The sequence below is a fragment of the Erpetoichthys calabaricus genome, chromosome 7 (assembly GCF_900747795.2).
Source record: "Erpetoichthys calabaricus chromosome 7, fErpCal1.3, whole genome shotgun sequence".
NCBI classification, from domain to species: domain Eukaryota; kingdom Metazoa; phylum Chordata; class Cladistia; order Polypteriformes; family Polypteridae; genus Erpetoichthys; species Erpetoichthys calabaricus.
Genome location: NC_041400.2, coordinates 173,372,013 through 173,387,925, shown reverse-complemented (window position 1 = coordinate 173,387,925; position 15,913 = coordinate 173,372,013). Strand labels below are relative to the sequence as shown.

General features: G+C 41.9%; 1 protein-coding gene across 4 annotated transcripts in view; it reads right to left on the bottom strand.

Annotated features, from left to right (window-relative positions):
* Positions 1 to 10,536, bottom strand: part of setbp1 (SET binding protein 1) — a 352,441-nt gene extending 341,905 nt beyond the window's left edge. For all 4 annotated transcript variants that reach the window (XM_028805729.2, XM_051929498.1, XM_051929499.1 and 1 more), the window contains exon 1: positions 9,782 to 10,536. The gene's annotated coding sequence lies outside the window, so the exon portion shown is untranslated. The remainder of the gene's footprint in view (positions 1 to 9,781) is intronic.
* Positions 10,537 to 15,913: the final 5,377 nt, after the last annotated feature.

The window sequence follows — 15,913 nt, the reverse complement described above, 5'->3', positions numbered from 1 at the left end:
TGTCTTCCCTGAATAGAAACAAGCAGTTTGACCAGGGCATGGGATTTCAATCAAGAGGTCAAAGCTTCCAGACTGACCGCCGGGCATCTATCCGCACATCAATGCTATCAAGTGTATTTCACACTCACTGAAAGTAAACTTTACAATTATGGAGCTTGTGCAAAGCATGCAGTAATTATATGTGCTTTAAATGTTGGTATTTACCAGAACCTTGGTTAGATGGTCTATTTCTTATACACTCTACAAATGTTGCCTTTGATTTAGATCATTATTTAGAAGCGCTATCAGTAATCAGTCAGTCATTCTCCAACCCGCTATATCCTAACACAGGGTCACGTGGGTCTGCTGGAGCCAATCCCAGCCAGCACAGGGTGCAAGGCAGGAACCAATCCGGGGCAGGAAGCCAACCCACCGCAGGACACACACACTCACACACCAAGCACACACACTAGGGACAATTGAGGATCACCAATACACCTAACCCGCATGTCTTTGGACCGTAAGAGAAAACCGGAGCACCCCGGAAGAAGCCCACGCAGACACGGAGAACATGCAAACTCCACGTAGGGAGGACCCGGGAAGTGAACCCGGGTCTCCTTACTGCAAGGCAGCTGTGCTACCACTGCACCACCCGCTATCAGTAATCCACAAGTTATATGTCTTTCTCGTAGAAGTAATAAGTACAGACCCCCAAGGAAGTCTTATTTGTGTGGTATGGACATTACAAAGCATTCATTTATTAGTCTATTTATTTCAATCTGCCAGTTTTAGATCAGTGACCACCCAAATTAATTAAGTATTACAACATTTTGTTTAGTCTAAACTTTCAACTTTCGTCTTCACTATCCTGGCATTTTTAATCCCTGAATTTTGAAAATGTTCTCCAGAGCCAGATATTTCTGAAAAGACCAGATTAGAACTACAGTATGGATGGGAGAAAATGAAGAGTTTTGAAAACACTGACTCTAATGGCTCTCTGATTGGTTTGTGCTTATTATGTGGCCCTTCCGTGATTGGCTCGTGCTCATTACGTTTTTTCCAACAGCTACATCATGTGTTATCAGCCATTTTAGTAAGGGCATGGATACTTTTGCTAACAACGTAAAAACACTAGTGTCTGTCATTTTTGTTTAAAAACTCCAATTTTTAAAAGAAAATGCAGTAGTGTGGATGTAGGCTAAGTACAGATACACGAGTAATAACTGCACTCAAACCAAAGACAACAATTTTTTGTTTTGCACATCTCTTCCTGGTCATCATGAGCTAACAAATTTACATATGTCCAGAGTGAAAAGAATGTTAGGCAGTGCAGCAGCTGGGATGCTGTTGGTGTTCATGGTGGTCTATTAGGTTGCATCTGTTTGGCAAATCAGTTTTTATTAGTTTTGCATACGTGGGGTACATTCATGATAGATATCTGTACACATTCAGATTTGAATGACAATTAAAAATTAAACTGAACAGTTAAAAAAAAAATTAAATATGAGCCAAAAATCTGAACTTCTCATACTATATCTAAATGTGAGTTGAAGAGCCATAGGCCTCATTCACATTACCAGGCTGAATTGACTCAAATCCGATATTTTACTTTAATGTGACACAAACCTGATGCTTTCAGGGATATGTGGTCACCAAAATCTGATCTTTTCAAATCAGATTTGAGTCACTTTCATAAGTGGTTCGAGATCTGATACTTAACCGATTTGTGGCCATGCAACATGAATGAGAACGGTCAGATGAGAATTCATGTGGTATTTTTGCCCATTTACACATGGGTAGAGTGCAGCCATCAACAGCCAGCATGGCAAAACAATAATGGAAGAGAGCTACAACTGTCACTATCCTTACTACTGCTAGCTGCTTTCTGGTACCCACAAACCTCTTGGTGGAGCAGTGCCAGCAATAGCTGCGAAAACAGTAAAAGCTAGCCGTCCGGCGTTTTTTTTTTTCGCCTTCTTGACCTAATTATAGACAGCTGATGAACTGGTTGCCATTATCAGTAGCAAAATGCAATGCACACACTAGCTACTAGCGTGTCTGTTTTGTCAGTTTTATTACCATGAGTCGTTTCAAAAATATGACGTTTTCTGTTGTTGGTGACGCAGATGACTTGTACACAAACATATCAATGTGCGGACGCATGCTATTTCGAAGGACAGATGCATTCACATTACAGTTAGATACAGGTCATTTGTACTTATGAAACTGAACCATCAAGACAGGCAAATCCGATCTGGGCAAAAAGATCAGCATTGAGCAATGAGGCTAATAATGTGAGCATAGCCATAGAGTCGATCATAATTGAAGTTAGCAGAAAGATCATTAAGGTACAACCGGAAGAAATACTGGATATTGCTTGGAAAAAGCTGTACATACAGGCAGCTAAAAAATGCAGATAAACTTAAACTACATGTTCTGGTGTATTTTTAATACTCTTTTCATTGTAGAAACTTTGTACATGTGTCTGGGATGTTGTATATTGAAATGCATTTCAATATACTAGTTCAGCCTAAATTGTAATTAATCAGTAGACCTTGTCTGTAATGAAAAAAACAAACATAAAACACCAAAAAAAAGGATAATCAAGCGAAAAACATATCATAAATAGCAGAAGCAAAACTCAAAAGGGACACAGTACAGTATACAAGTATAATGCAATTCTTATTTAAGTGTCTACCATGCAGAATACAACTATAAATGACACAATTAACAGTTCAGTAATACAACAATAGACAAAAATAAATACTAAACTACACAGTACAAAATATCGTGCAATAGCTAACAAACACACACCCTGGAGCAGTAAAAATAAGTTAGAATAAGGCAGTAGAGTAAAGTGACCAAGTGCTGTTAAATGAGAAGTTGTAACCACTGTAGCAGCTTAGGAATTAGTCAGTAATGTGATAAAAGATATCTATCAACACATGGGGAATTTGAAATTGACTAATTTCTTGAGATATGTGCCATCCCCTCAGCATCACCCACAGCTTATACATCCCATACAGTAAACACACGAGGACCTCAGAAGAAAAGCTAATGTTGGTACTAGATGATTGCTCTCCATGTTATCCACACTTTGGGCCACCACTGGATATCTGATATCCAGCCTTGCAATGTTATTTCATTGTTCCTACTCGTTTATAATAGGATATTGAATGTTCAATATATTGAAAACAATGTTCAATATTTCAAATTGCAACAAACTGAAGACTTTTATTTCTCAGAACAATTATTTATAAATGGCTACACAGTGAACATAGTCAGGTTAATTTACTTACTCAGGGCCCACTTAATAAATCAGTAATGAAGACTAAACTCTGTGCTTCACAATGCAATAGTGCCTGACACCAAGTTTACCGATACCTTCTGCCAGAATAAAACTAAATTCTAATTAATGAAGTACAAATAAAGAATTTCCCCATATCTGTCCATTTAGTCTCCACTTTTGCTTCCAGAATTCAGCGTCCCCTAAACCTTTGGAGCACACCTTGAATTCTAGTTTGCCTATCTGCTGGGTTTTCTCCTTTTAAAGAGTGCTCAGCTATTATGTCCTACTTGCCAAAATATGATTAATACATTATTTAAAGAGTGTCAAACTTTACAAATCAACTGCACGTGAATAGCGCAACCATTAACCATGACTGTTTGGTTGTAATACCACAAAAGCACATTAATAGTGATCTTGCATTGAAAAATATTCCAAGAATGGCAACGTACTAAGCATCTGTCATGTTGATCAGACCTGACAGTACCACTGCCTCACTAATCTCCTGTCCTAGGTTTCAGTCCTGTTACCAGTCTGTGTGTTTCTGGAGTTAACACGCTCTTCCAGTTCAGTGTGGGTTTTCTCCGGGTATCCCGGTTTTCCTGCTACATTCCAAAGAAATGTGAGTGTATATTCTAAAGTGCTCGCCATGCGTGAGCAGAACTTGTGATAAACTGGAGCTCCTGGCCAGGGACGAGTCCTGCCTTGTACCCAATGCTGCCAGCATTCTCCTGTGACCCTGATTTGAGATTAGGTGGGCTTAAGAAAGTTGTGCTATGTTACTGTAAGTCACAGGTCCGTTTTTTCTAGTATGGACACAGATGGCAGATGCTACAGATGCTAGTGTGACAGATTTCTTTTTTGGCCAAATGGTGTCCTTATGTTGAACTGTTAGGCAATTAAGGTTTTGCAGCCAAAAAACAGGCCAGATTGTCTATTAGTTCATTGATGGGGTGCTGCCAGGATTTATACACCTTTCTTCATTCATCCTGACATTTCTGACTTTGCTTTTTTCTACTACAGGGATGTGAACAGCCGGAATTTACTCCTAAGAGCATCCAAAGCAAAGCAGGAAACAGCCTTGACAGGGCTGACTCAATAAACCAGGAGAGAGACCATTGTTGGTTTTTGCCATGCAGACAAAAACTAGAGTACAGAGGAGAAAAACAACTGTGCAGACTTTGAATTTTCACAAAAAAAATTGATTAAGGTGATAATCAAATAAATGTTCCAAGATGGCAGCACCTAACTTATCAATCTGCAATTGCAAAAATTCCTGCTGCTTGGTGCACAATCTGCACACATTCTGACAACAATGCTGTTTTAAAACATAGAAAATGCCAAAACAGTGTTCTGGACTGGCATCCTTGAATTATTATCAGACTTTAGCCAGTCTCAGCATTGAGTTATGGGGGGAAACTGACATGGACACACAGTGAAATGTAGAAACTCCACGAAAACAGCACCTAGGCTAGTAATTGAACTCAGGACCCTAAAGCTATGGGGCAGAACACTGCCAAGAACCAGGCCACCCACCTTTGCATATATGACTATACCATTTCTTTCTGCATTAGTGTAAGAGCACAGGACATTTTTGACATACAAGGCTGCCAATTTAAAACATGACACATGTCATAAATGATTTCATTTCAGTTTTTGGACCATTAGCAGGTTTTTTCATAAACAAAAATCCCAAAGAACTTTGTAATATTGATACATTTCAGTAAGATCTTGCATCAGACATGGGTAATGCTCTACAATGGACGCAAATAACAGACATTAATGATGGGAACATCCCACGCTGCTTTTTGGCCAGACCTACATATCAGATATCATCCATGGCAAATTGACATTTCTTTTTCATTAGATGTCACCCTGTTGTCACATGACAAGCAGGGAGTTGCCCAACTGTTCATTATTTCAATACTAGGTGTTGTTCCTATTAAGACATCTTAATAATCATACATTTTCTGAATCTAGGGTTACAGACTCAAAGAGATTATCCCAGCAGCAATGAGTACAAGCCAAGAACTAACCCAGTCAGGCACAGGGCACTCTCGTGCACACACTCATAATGAGGCAGTGTAGAGTTGCCAATTAACCTTATCCAATATTTTTTTGGGATGTGGTAAGAAAAATGAAAAACCTCAAACTGACACAGACATTGACCAAGCTGGTAATCAAACCATTAACCACTAAGCCACCCATCTCTGCATATGTGATTGCCAAATTTCCTGCTACTTACGTGAAACATAACCACAAATTCTGACTGAAAACATGGCACAGAATTGCCTGGATTTGAACGTTTGGACTGTTGACAGATTCCATCAGTTATAGGACACCAGCGAAATACCCCCAAAGAGCACTTTAATAGTGAGCTAACTCAGGGAAGCACTTCCCAATGATGGTCATAGGAGCAATAGAGAGCTCTCCAGAGAATGGACATTAAGAACATATTAGAGATGGGAACATCCCATGCTGCATTTTGGCCAGACTTGGATACGTGAGAAATCATACACGATACATTGACACTTTTTTGTTCAGATCTTGCTTAGCTGTCACATGACAAACAGGTTGTATGTCCAACATCCATATCATACTGTCCATTATTTCAAAACTAGGGTGTTGTTACTATTAAGATATTTTAATAGTCATCTATTTTCAGAATCTGCCTTTCCAGTCTTATTCCAGCAGCAATGATCACAAGGAAAGAACTAATCGAACTACTGCATATCCATCTATCTATTCAACTTCTAAACCCACTTTATTCTGATCAGGGTTGCAGGGAAGCTGTAGCCTATCCCAGCAAACAAAGGGTATAGAGTAGGAACAACACCTGGACAAGGCACCAGTCCATTACAGAGTGAACACACACACTCACTATGGCCAGTTCTGAATTGTCAATCCATCATACTTGCATGTCTCGATGCATGCTCAATAATCCAGGTAAGGAAATCCTAGAAATTTGATTCTGTTCATCTGGACAAAGTTTTTAAGTGGGAGAAATATTTCGAGACTTATCCAAGTCTCTTCCTCAGTCTCAATTGACTGCAGGTTTCCCCAACCTTATAAACAGTACCTTTGCTTAATCACAGAGACTAGCACCATTGACAAAGGGCCAGTTGATCAGTGATATGCAAATTGTCCACTGATTAGTAGACGTGTGAACCATTCATAGAGGGTTGAGGAATGGCTGCAATCACAGCATTGTAAGATGGCGACAGATGTACCCTTAGGCCCCCTCCTCTGTTCAGAGATGGTCGTTCCTTTTTCACATAAATGGCCTCCTTGATTCCTCTCTCAAACCAGCGCTCCTCCCTGTCCAGGATGTGCACCTCTTCATCTTTAAAGGAGTGACCACTATCCTGTAGATGTAAATAGACTGCGGAGTCCTGGCCTGACGAGGAAGCTCTTCTGTGTTGTGACATGCGCTTAGCCAGTGGCTGCTTGGTTTCCCCGATGTACAATTCACGGCACTCCTCCTGGCACTTTACTGTGTAAACTATGTTACTCTGTTTGTGCCGTGGGACCCGATCCTTGGGATCATACTTGATTGTTTTTGGATTGTGGGAGAAAATACCTCTGTACACAGTATGCAATTACAAAATTTCCTGCTATTTAGGTACAACATGACTACTTATATGGATCAAAAACAACTCAAAATAACTGCCAGGATTTGAAAGCTTGGATTGTTGATGGGTTCCATCAGATATCTGACACAAACAAAACACCCCAAAAGAGTGTTTTAATAGTGAGCCAATTCAGGAAGAGTTTCCCCGATGATAGCCATCTTCAGTAAGGATTTGGCATTGGAACAAGACAGGTATCTCTCCAGAATGAATACTGATAACAGATTAGAAATGGAAACTCCCATGTTGCTTTTCAGCCAGATATAGACCGGGATACATCAGACGTCAAATAAACTGATATTTCCGTTTGGTTAGATGTTGCTTTGTTGCAACATGACAAGCAAGTTGTTCGTCCATCAGACAGTCCTTTATTTCAACACTCGTGTGTATTGTTACTATTAAAACATTTTGATAGAAGAAGACTTTTCATTTATATAGCACTACTCAACGTGCTTTACATAGTCAGTGGGGAGCCACTTCATCCACCACCAATGAGCAGCATCCACTTGGCAGCCATTTTTTCGCCAGTATGTTCACTACACATTTGCTCTTAGGTTCTGAACTAGTGATTGAGATAGTTAGTTAGGAATAGGGGATGAATAGGGGACCAGAATGACCTGGCCATGGTGGACAATTTAGCCAAGACATCAGGAAACACCATACTCTTTACTAAACATGTCCAAGAATCTATTAAGACCACACAGAGTCAGGACCTCAGTTTTACATCTCATCTGAAGGACAATGCCATTTTTGCAACACAGTGTACCAGTCACTGCATTGGGGCATTCAGATCGACACACAGACCACGGGTTAAGCGACCCCCTGCTGGCCTCACCAACACTTGTTCCAGCAGCAACCCGAGTTTCTCCTGGCTGGGCCTGAACATGCTGAACTTCAGGTGGATAACCTGTTCTGAAGTGCCTGTGGTATGGATGCTAGTCATACAATCTGCCTTTTCCAGCATAAGGTCACAGCAATGCAGAGCTTATCCCAGCAGCATGAGTACAAGGCAAGACCTTGCCCAAGTCCAGTGTGGGACACTCTCATTCACCACCATAGAGCTGCCAATTATTCTTACTCAATATTTTTGGGATATGATAGAGAGAAAAAAAAAAAAAGGAAAAACCTAAAGGTGACACAGACATTGACCATCCTGGTAATCAAACCTTTAACCCATATGCAACATTTCCTGATACTTTAGGCACAACATAACCACACATTTTGATTGAACACAAAATTGTTTGGATTTGAACGTTTGGACTGTTGACAGATTCCATCAGTTATAGGCCACCAGCAAAATACCCCAAAGAGCACTTCAGGATGTTCTTCCTAATGACAGATTGGTAAGCATCTAGCATAAAAACAAAACAGGTATCTCTCCAGAGTGGACGCTGATAGCATGCTAGAGATGTAAACATACCACTCTGCTTTTTTGACTAGATGTCATCTGGATGTCAAACTGTCAGGTACAATCAAGATTACTGGTCAACAAGAAAATCAGAAATGGCCCGTTAGGTCTACACCATGGGCTGTCAAGAACGCATGCATCTTTTTGCACATATCACTGTAAAAATGCTCTTCTGTGGCATGGTGACAGGCACCTTATAGTAAATTATACATTTATTGAAATATAAATCCCATCTATTAAACTAAACGCAAGCACGGGTCTTCAGCGGAGTGCAAGTGGCCTGCTGGGACCGCCTGTATTATACAAGGTCAATTTAAGCCCTTGTTGCCAAGGGCTGAAGAAGGCTGTTGAAAAGCTAAGATCAATAAGCATGTCCTTTCTCACCAAAGAGCAAGGTAACAGCAGAAACAGCGAGCAGCTTGTGAGCAATCAAAGGGGATTCCCTGCGCATAGGATCTGAGTCAATTTTAAAGCATTTCATCAGCTAAGCGAAACGAGATGCACCTCAGACCATGTCCGAAAGTCACAAAAAATGTCAAGAAAACAAATATGAATCGACATTACAAGTAACATTCATAGCAGCTCATAAATAACATTTTATTCATTGGTAAACGTTCGCGCCGTGATCCGAATGCATGGTACGCCTGTCCGATCATATGTATTTAGTGTAGCACACCTCGTACACCGACACCAGCGTCTCTCGATCTGTGTAACACCCGGCATATTACTGCCGTCTTTTATTGCCACCTCCTTCTCTTTATCTTCGCGGGAAAAAAAAATACCTCGCACGCCTTTTCGGCGAACTTCCAGGCACGCAGATCTGCGTTTAATACGAAACGGCGCGTTCTTCAGCACGTGCAAGCATAATTCCAGATACAGCTTGAACAGACACTTCATAAAAATGAACGTTACAAAGCTCGAGACAGCGCATTAACTATAATAAAGTCTGCTAACTCGTCCTTAAAAATGCTGATCCTTCTATCAAACAGATCGGGCTTGGCGATTTTAAAAAAGATCACTGTATGATTTGTAATCATAACTTTTTGTCGGTGTGGCCGAGAGAAATACGACGCGGATAGTTGGGCTAAAAAAATGACAATGCGGTCGGGGAACCGATTAGCGCTGCAGCGCTTTCTCTCGTCCAAACCCGAGGTCCGGTGTCAAGCAAATATGTCACATTCCCTCGCAAAACATAGGCGCTTGTGTAAAGATCTCAACTTTACTGCCTACGTGCAAATAGTAGCCAGAAAAACAAAATGAATCACACGAACGCGATTTTTAAGTTTGTAACGCAGTTGGCAACAAAGTAACAAACAAGTTGCAATATTTCTGCGCAAAAGGCTCCTCAAGACAGGCGGATACACCGATCGCATGCTCCCTAGGAGTACACCCCATGCTTTAAAAATCCAAGCACCACGGTCGATCATTGCGAATCACTGAATTAAAAAAAGAAAACAGAAACGTGAAAGATATACTCACCGAATCATATCCAACGCAATAGTCCTCAATAGCGATACTGATGTTTTCTGTGTTTTTTCCTATTTATACTATTTTCGTTTTCGCCTTTTTAAATTAAATCCACGGAAATCACAATTTAAACATGCCCCAACTGCAATGCCATCTTCCCCGTGATCTGTCAAATACAGCGAGGCTCCAAAAATCAACAGGAAAATGGCGTCTGCTGAAGCCTTTACTTAATAAAAAATGCAGATATGAAAATGAATTTTGTAGTCAAATCACTCTGTTCGATAGATCCACCGGTTCAAAATGGATGCATTTCCCAGCTGTCCTTTAAAAACACAAAGGTTAAAGCCGTCCAGCTCCTTTTTTTCCCAATGTATCCCCCTCCCCTCTTTGCTTTGCTTAATTTTTCTGGTCAATCAGAATCCTCCATAGCTCTCCTTCCCAAATCCTACACCCGGAGTGGCGGAAAAAAATCAAGCCGATCTTCTTCGGTTGTTCTGCTGCATCGGAAAAAAAGCCGAAATATCCCGAATAAATCCAGAATCCCAGTGGTAGGGCTGCGTCGCTAGTTTGCGGAGATGTGGACGGCGATTAATGGAGATCAGAAGAAGGTGTTTTTCAGTGATTTCTTTCCCCCCGTGGCTGTGTTCAATCAGAGTTGTGACTGTATCCCTCACTCCATCTCGGTCTCTGTGACTAGTCCTGCAGCAGTTTCTGATAATGATCTCACACACGCACACATGCACACACATACACGCGCGCGCGCGCAGAGAGAGAGAGAGAGAGAGAGAGAGAGAGAGACACGCAGACACCCGACTGCGCGCTCAATGGCTCCCCTACCGGCAGTAAAGAGAGTCGCACCAATCTATCTCCTACCTTCGCAGTTTCAAGTCGGCGCTTAAAAAAGATGATCTAATGCTACTATAATGATCTATTTATTAATTACATATCTTGGTGCACCTGGATAATAACTGAGATTAACCTCTAATAGTTTTTATAATGCAAGTCAAGCCTAATTTAAATGTCACTGCACTCCTTTGCCTATATGAAACAACCTTGCTATACATTTCAATAAATTTTGATTTTACACGGTGCTTGTCATAACGCAAAGTCTTTATAAAACAATTACCATTACAGCTCATGACTTGAATTAAATTAATTTAATTCTGCATAAAAACTAAACAATGACAGATTGCTTTTTTGATGTAACAATTAATAATTACAAAAAAATCAATAAAAAATAGGATTACAGTATAGCTTCAAAGCAATGGGGGACATCGCAAGACATTTTCTTGACAAAGGAGAAAGGAACGCCTCTTCAATATATTTGAATAAACGTGAGAGTGGAGTTTTGAGGAGATTTAAGAGTACGTAACATCTTCTTATGAGTGGGTGAAACATTACAGCATTTCTCAAAATTTGTTTATTAGGCTACGCACGCTGAACTTGCAAAAAAGTTTGGGGAACATAAAAGACAGAATCACTTGTACTTAATTAAATGTATGAAGACTGCAGTAAAGTTTACACTGACGTCGTGGTTAAAGAAGTACTCCACCAGAAAACGACTTTTTTTGAAAAAAACGTTTCTTATTCCATGTGGTCTGTAGTGATGGAAAAAAATAAGAAGAAACGTTTTTATGCAAAACGGAGTTTATGCTTTAATGGGATCAGGACATGATAAACGCTGGACAAGAGCAAACAATATCAAAACGTCCATCAAAAAAATCAAATTCCTCTTGTGGCCTAATCCAAAACATGCAAAATGCATGTTTTTTTTTTGGTTTTTTTTCCTGAAATACAGTTAAATTGATTTTTTCGGTAAAACAAAAGTAACCCACAACTCAAAAGTCTTTCACACAGGGCCGGACATTTTGAACTGAAGAGCTGCCTTTCCTTAGGATACAATGACCATGAGTCTCGAGGGTTTCTTTATATATATATATTTATACAGAAGTGCAGAAAGGCTTGATGCCCTTGTGACACAGGGTATAAGCTGGGCACAACAAGACCCCATTAAAGTAAGGTAAATTTATAAAGGCATTTTGGTTGCACACTGATATGTCACTATAGATAGATGAGCATCACCATGGTCGTCATGGTCGTCATGGTCTGACGATTACCCAGGGCTCACTGGGGTGACCTCAAAGCCTGGAATGAAAAGTTTGTTTTTGAGGGCAAAGGGGCCCAAAGAGACTGCTTTTGATAGGACCCAGAGTTCTGTGCTACACCCCTCAGCATCACTAAGAGAATGAGAATCAGAATCATACTATTATTTTAAGAATGAAGTGTAAGAACACTTAAAAGAAGACCGTGTGCCATCGGGATCTCATCCAGGAAGACAGGTGACCCCCATATGCCAGGAAGGGAGGCCAAAGTGGAAGGAGAGCATTGCACTGGCATACCATCCAAGTTGGGAACTGATCCCTTGCCTTGAAGGGAGGCCAGAATAATGGAAGGATCAGGAAAGTTAGCCTGTTTGAAGTATATACTCTCCTGGCACACTCAAGGGCAGCATCCATATGTTGCTGAACCTATTTTCCAGACCAAGGGGCAGCCTGGGAATCATAGTCCCATGGGACAGCTGTGCTGAGTGTCATGGAAGCCACCAGAGTGAGCTGAAGGGATCGACCATTCCTACTTTATGACACTTCCATCTGACCTGGAAGTACCTCCTCCAGACTTTGACCTAACAAGGGAAGTACTTCCAGGGTGTGACTTAAAAGGAGCCTTCCACCCCACCTTGGGGAGTCAGGAGGCAGCAGACAACACTTGTGTGGAGGAAGTGGAGTCGGAAGGAAGAGAAGAAAGAGGAAGGATTCCCTGTCCCTGTATATGCAATGCTATGTAAAGTTACTTGGATGAAATAATATCATTATATTTAAACACATGACTATTCTTGTCAGTTGTGTCCAGAGTTTGGGGATTAGTGTCACCCCCTATCTTTCACAACAGTCACAATTCTGTAGCCTACAAAGAAGGGTAGCAGATCATCTTAACAAGAAAGAATGGGAGCCATGTTTTCCCTTTTAAAAAAGACATTCAGCAGGAGAGCTACATTAGAGGAGAGCAGCTAAGAGGTCAGGAGTTAAGGGACACCAGAAACCTTCTTAAGGACGTTCTAGCCTAGAATACCCACAAATGTGCCTCTTCTTGTTGACTCTGTAGATGATTGTGGGGTGTGGTTGGAAGTGATGTGAGGAAAGTGCAGTGTGGTGTAGTGGTTAAGACTTTAAACCCTGAGGTTGTGGGTTCAAATCCCACTACTGACACTGTATGAACCTAACCAAGTCACTTGAACTGCCTGTGCTGCAATTGGAAAACCAAAGGAAATGTAACCAATTGTATCATAAATGTTTTAAGTTGCCTTGGACAAAGGCATCAGCTAACTAAATAAATGTAAATACAGCATGTTTTAGAGAGCCTGGTGAAAAAGTATGTTAAAATCTCACATGTGAGACAGAAGGCAGGGTATTGACAGATATAGACAGGCAGAAAGTAGTAAGTTTAGAGTTAAGAGTGGTTTCTAAGTCTTAAGGTTATTGAACAGTCATTTATAAACATTCAAATATTGTAACATAATAAACAGTGTGTTTTGAATATATAATACTTACAAATGCATATATATATAAGCCCGTGCTGCACAGTTAGAGCGGACAGAGACGCAAATACCTGTGGGAAGTGGAAAGGAGGAGGACTCGCTCTCTATGTGAACACAAAGTGGTGCAACCCAGGACATGTAAACGTCAAAATCTCCACTTGCTGCAGGGACATTGAACTGTTGGCCGTAAGTCTGCATCCCTATTACTTGCCCAGAGATTTTGGACACATCATTGTTGTTATTGTTTACATCCTTCCTCGTGCAGACGTGGAGATAGCGGGTGACATCATCCATTCCGCTGTTGCTAAACTGCAAACACAGCACCCCGAGGCACTTGTGCTCATCTCTGGAGATTTTAACCATGTGATGCTGGACAAAACATTACCTGCCTTAGGTAAGTAGGTAGGTAGGTAAGTGAGTGGGTAGGTAGGTAGGTAGTCCCAAGGGGAATTCACATACTCCAGCAGCAGCATACTGATACAAAAAACAATATTAAATTAAAGAGTAATAAAAATGCAGGTAAAAACAGACAATAACTTTGTATAATGTTAACATTTACCCCCCCAGGTGGAATTGAAGAGTCACATAGTTTGGGGGAGGAACGATCACCTCAGTCTGTCAGTGGAGCAGGACAGTGACAGCAGTCTGTCGCTGAAGCTGCTCCTCTGTCTGGAGATGACACTGTTTAGTGGATGCAGTGGATTCTCCATAATTGATAGGAGCCTGCTGAGCGCCTGTCGCTCTGCCACGGATGTCAAACTGTCCATCTCCAAGCCTACAATAGAGCCTGCTTTCCTCACCAGTTAATCCAGGCGTGAGGCGTCCTTCGTAATGCTGCCTCCCCAGCACACCACGGAGTAGAAGAGTGCGCTTGCCACAACCGTCTGATAGGACATCTGCAGCATCTTATTGCAGATGTTGAAGGATGCCAGTCTTCTAAGAAAGTATAGCCGGCTCTGTCCTCTCTTGCACAGAGAATCAGTATTTGGATTAACACTATGTGGATTGTAACACCCGGGGAAATAGGATTATTGACCTTCTGTATGCAAACGTTAAGGATGCATATAGCACCACCCCGCTGCCTGTGCTTGGGAAAGCAGAGCATAACCTTAGTCTGCTTCAGCCTCATTACAAACCAAGAGTGAGGGAGCTACCTACAACCACACGCTCATTCAGGAAGTGGTCCCCTAAGGTAGAGCAGGCTCTGAGAGACTGCTTTGGAACTATGGACTGGGATATCCTGCAGGGATCACATAGTGAGAACATTGAGGAGGTTGTTGACTTCACTACTGACTACATCAACTTCTGTATGGACATTGTAGTTCCAGTAAGAACAGTACGCTGCTATGCTAACAACAAGCCATGGATTGCAAGTGACATCAAGGGCCTTTTGAACCAGAAGAAAAGGGCTTTTAAAGGCTGTGATCAGCATGTGCTCAAGTGCATGCAGAAGGAACTCCGAGTCCAGCTCAGCGCGGCAAATGAGCAGTACAGGAGAAAACTGGAGCAGAAGTTGAAGAATAACAGCATGAAGGAAGTGTGGGATGGGATGAAGATCATCACTGGCTGCAGCTCGAATCGGGGTGCCACCATCGAGAGAGACGTGGAGAAAGCAAACCTGATGAACAAATTTTTTAGCAGGTTTGACCACCCTAACCCACTCTCACTCTCACCTCAGAGTACTGCATCCTCCACCCATCCTTCTGCTGATACCAGCATAGGAGAGAGTTTTCCCCCATCCACAATTACTGCAGCCCAGGTAAGCAGAGAGCTGAGGGTCCAGATGGAGTATCGCCACGACTGTTTCTGGACTTCTGTAGTGCCTTCAACACCATCCAACCTCTGCTCCTTAGGGACAAGCTGACAGAGATGGGAGTAGATTCATACCTGGTGGCATGGATCATGAACTATTTTATAGAGACCTCAGTATGTGCATCTTGGGAACTGCAGGTCTGACATTATGGTCAGCAGCACAGGAGCACCACAGGGGACTGTACTTTCTCCGGTCCTGTTCAGCCTATATACATCGGACTTCCAATACAACTCAGAGTCCTGCCACATGCAAAAGTTCGCTGACGACACTGCTATTGTGGGCTGCATCAGGAGTTGTGCAGGAGGAGGAGTATAGGAACCTCATCAAGGACTTTGTTAAATGGTGCGACTCAAACCACCTACACCTGAACACCAGCAAAACCAAGGAGCTGGTGGTGGATTTTAGGAGACCCAGGCCCCTCCTGGGCCCCGTGATCATCAGAGGTGACTGTGTGCAGAGGGTGCAGACCTATAAATACCTGGGAGATTAACTGGTCTGGACTGCCAATGCTGATGCTCTGTGCAAGAAAGGACAGAGCCGATTATACTTTCTTAGAAGGCTGGCATCTTTCAACATCTGCAATAAGATGCTGCAGATGTTCTATCAAACGGTTGTGGCGAGCGCCCTCTTCTACGTGGTGGTGTGCTGGGGAGGCAGCATAAAGAAGAGGGATGCTACACTCCTGGACAAACTGGTGAGGAAGGCAGGCTCTATTGTAGGCACAGAGCTGGACAGC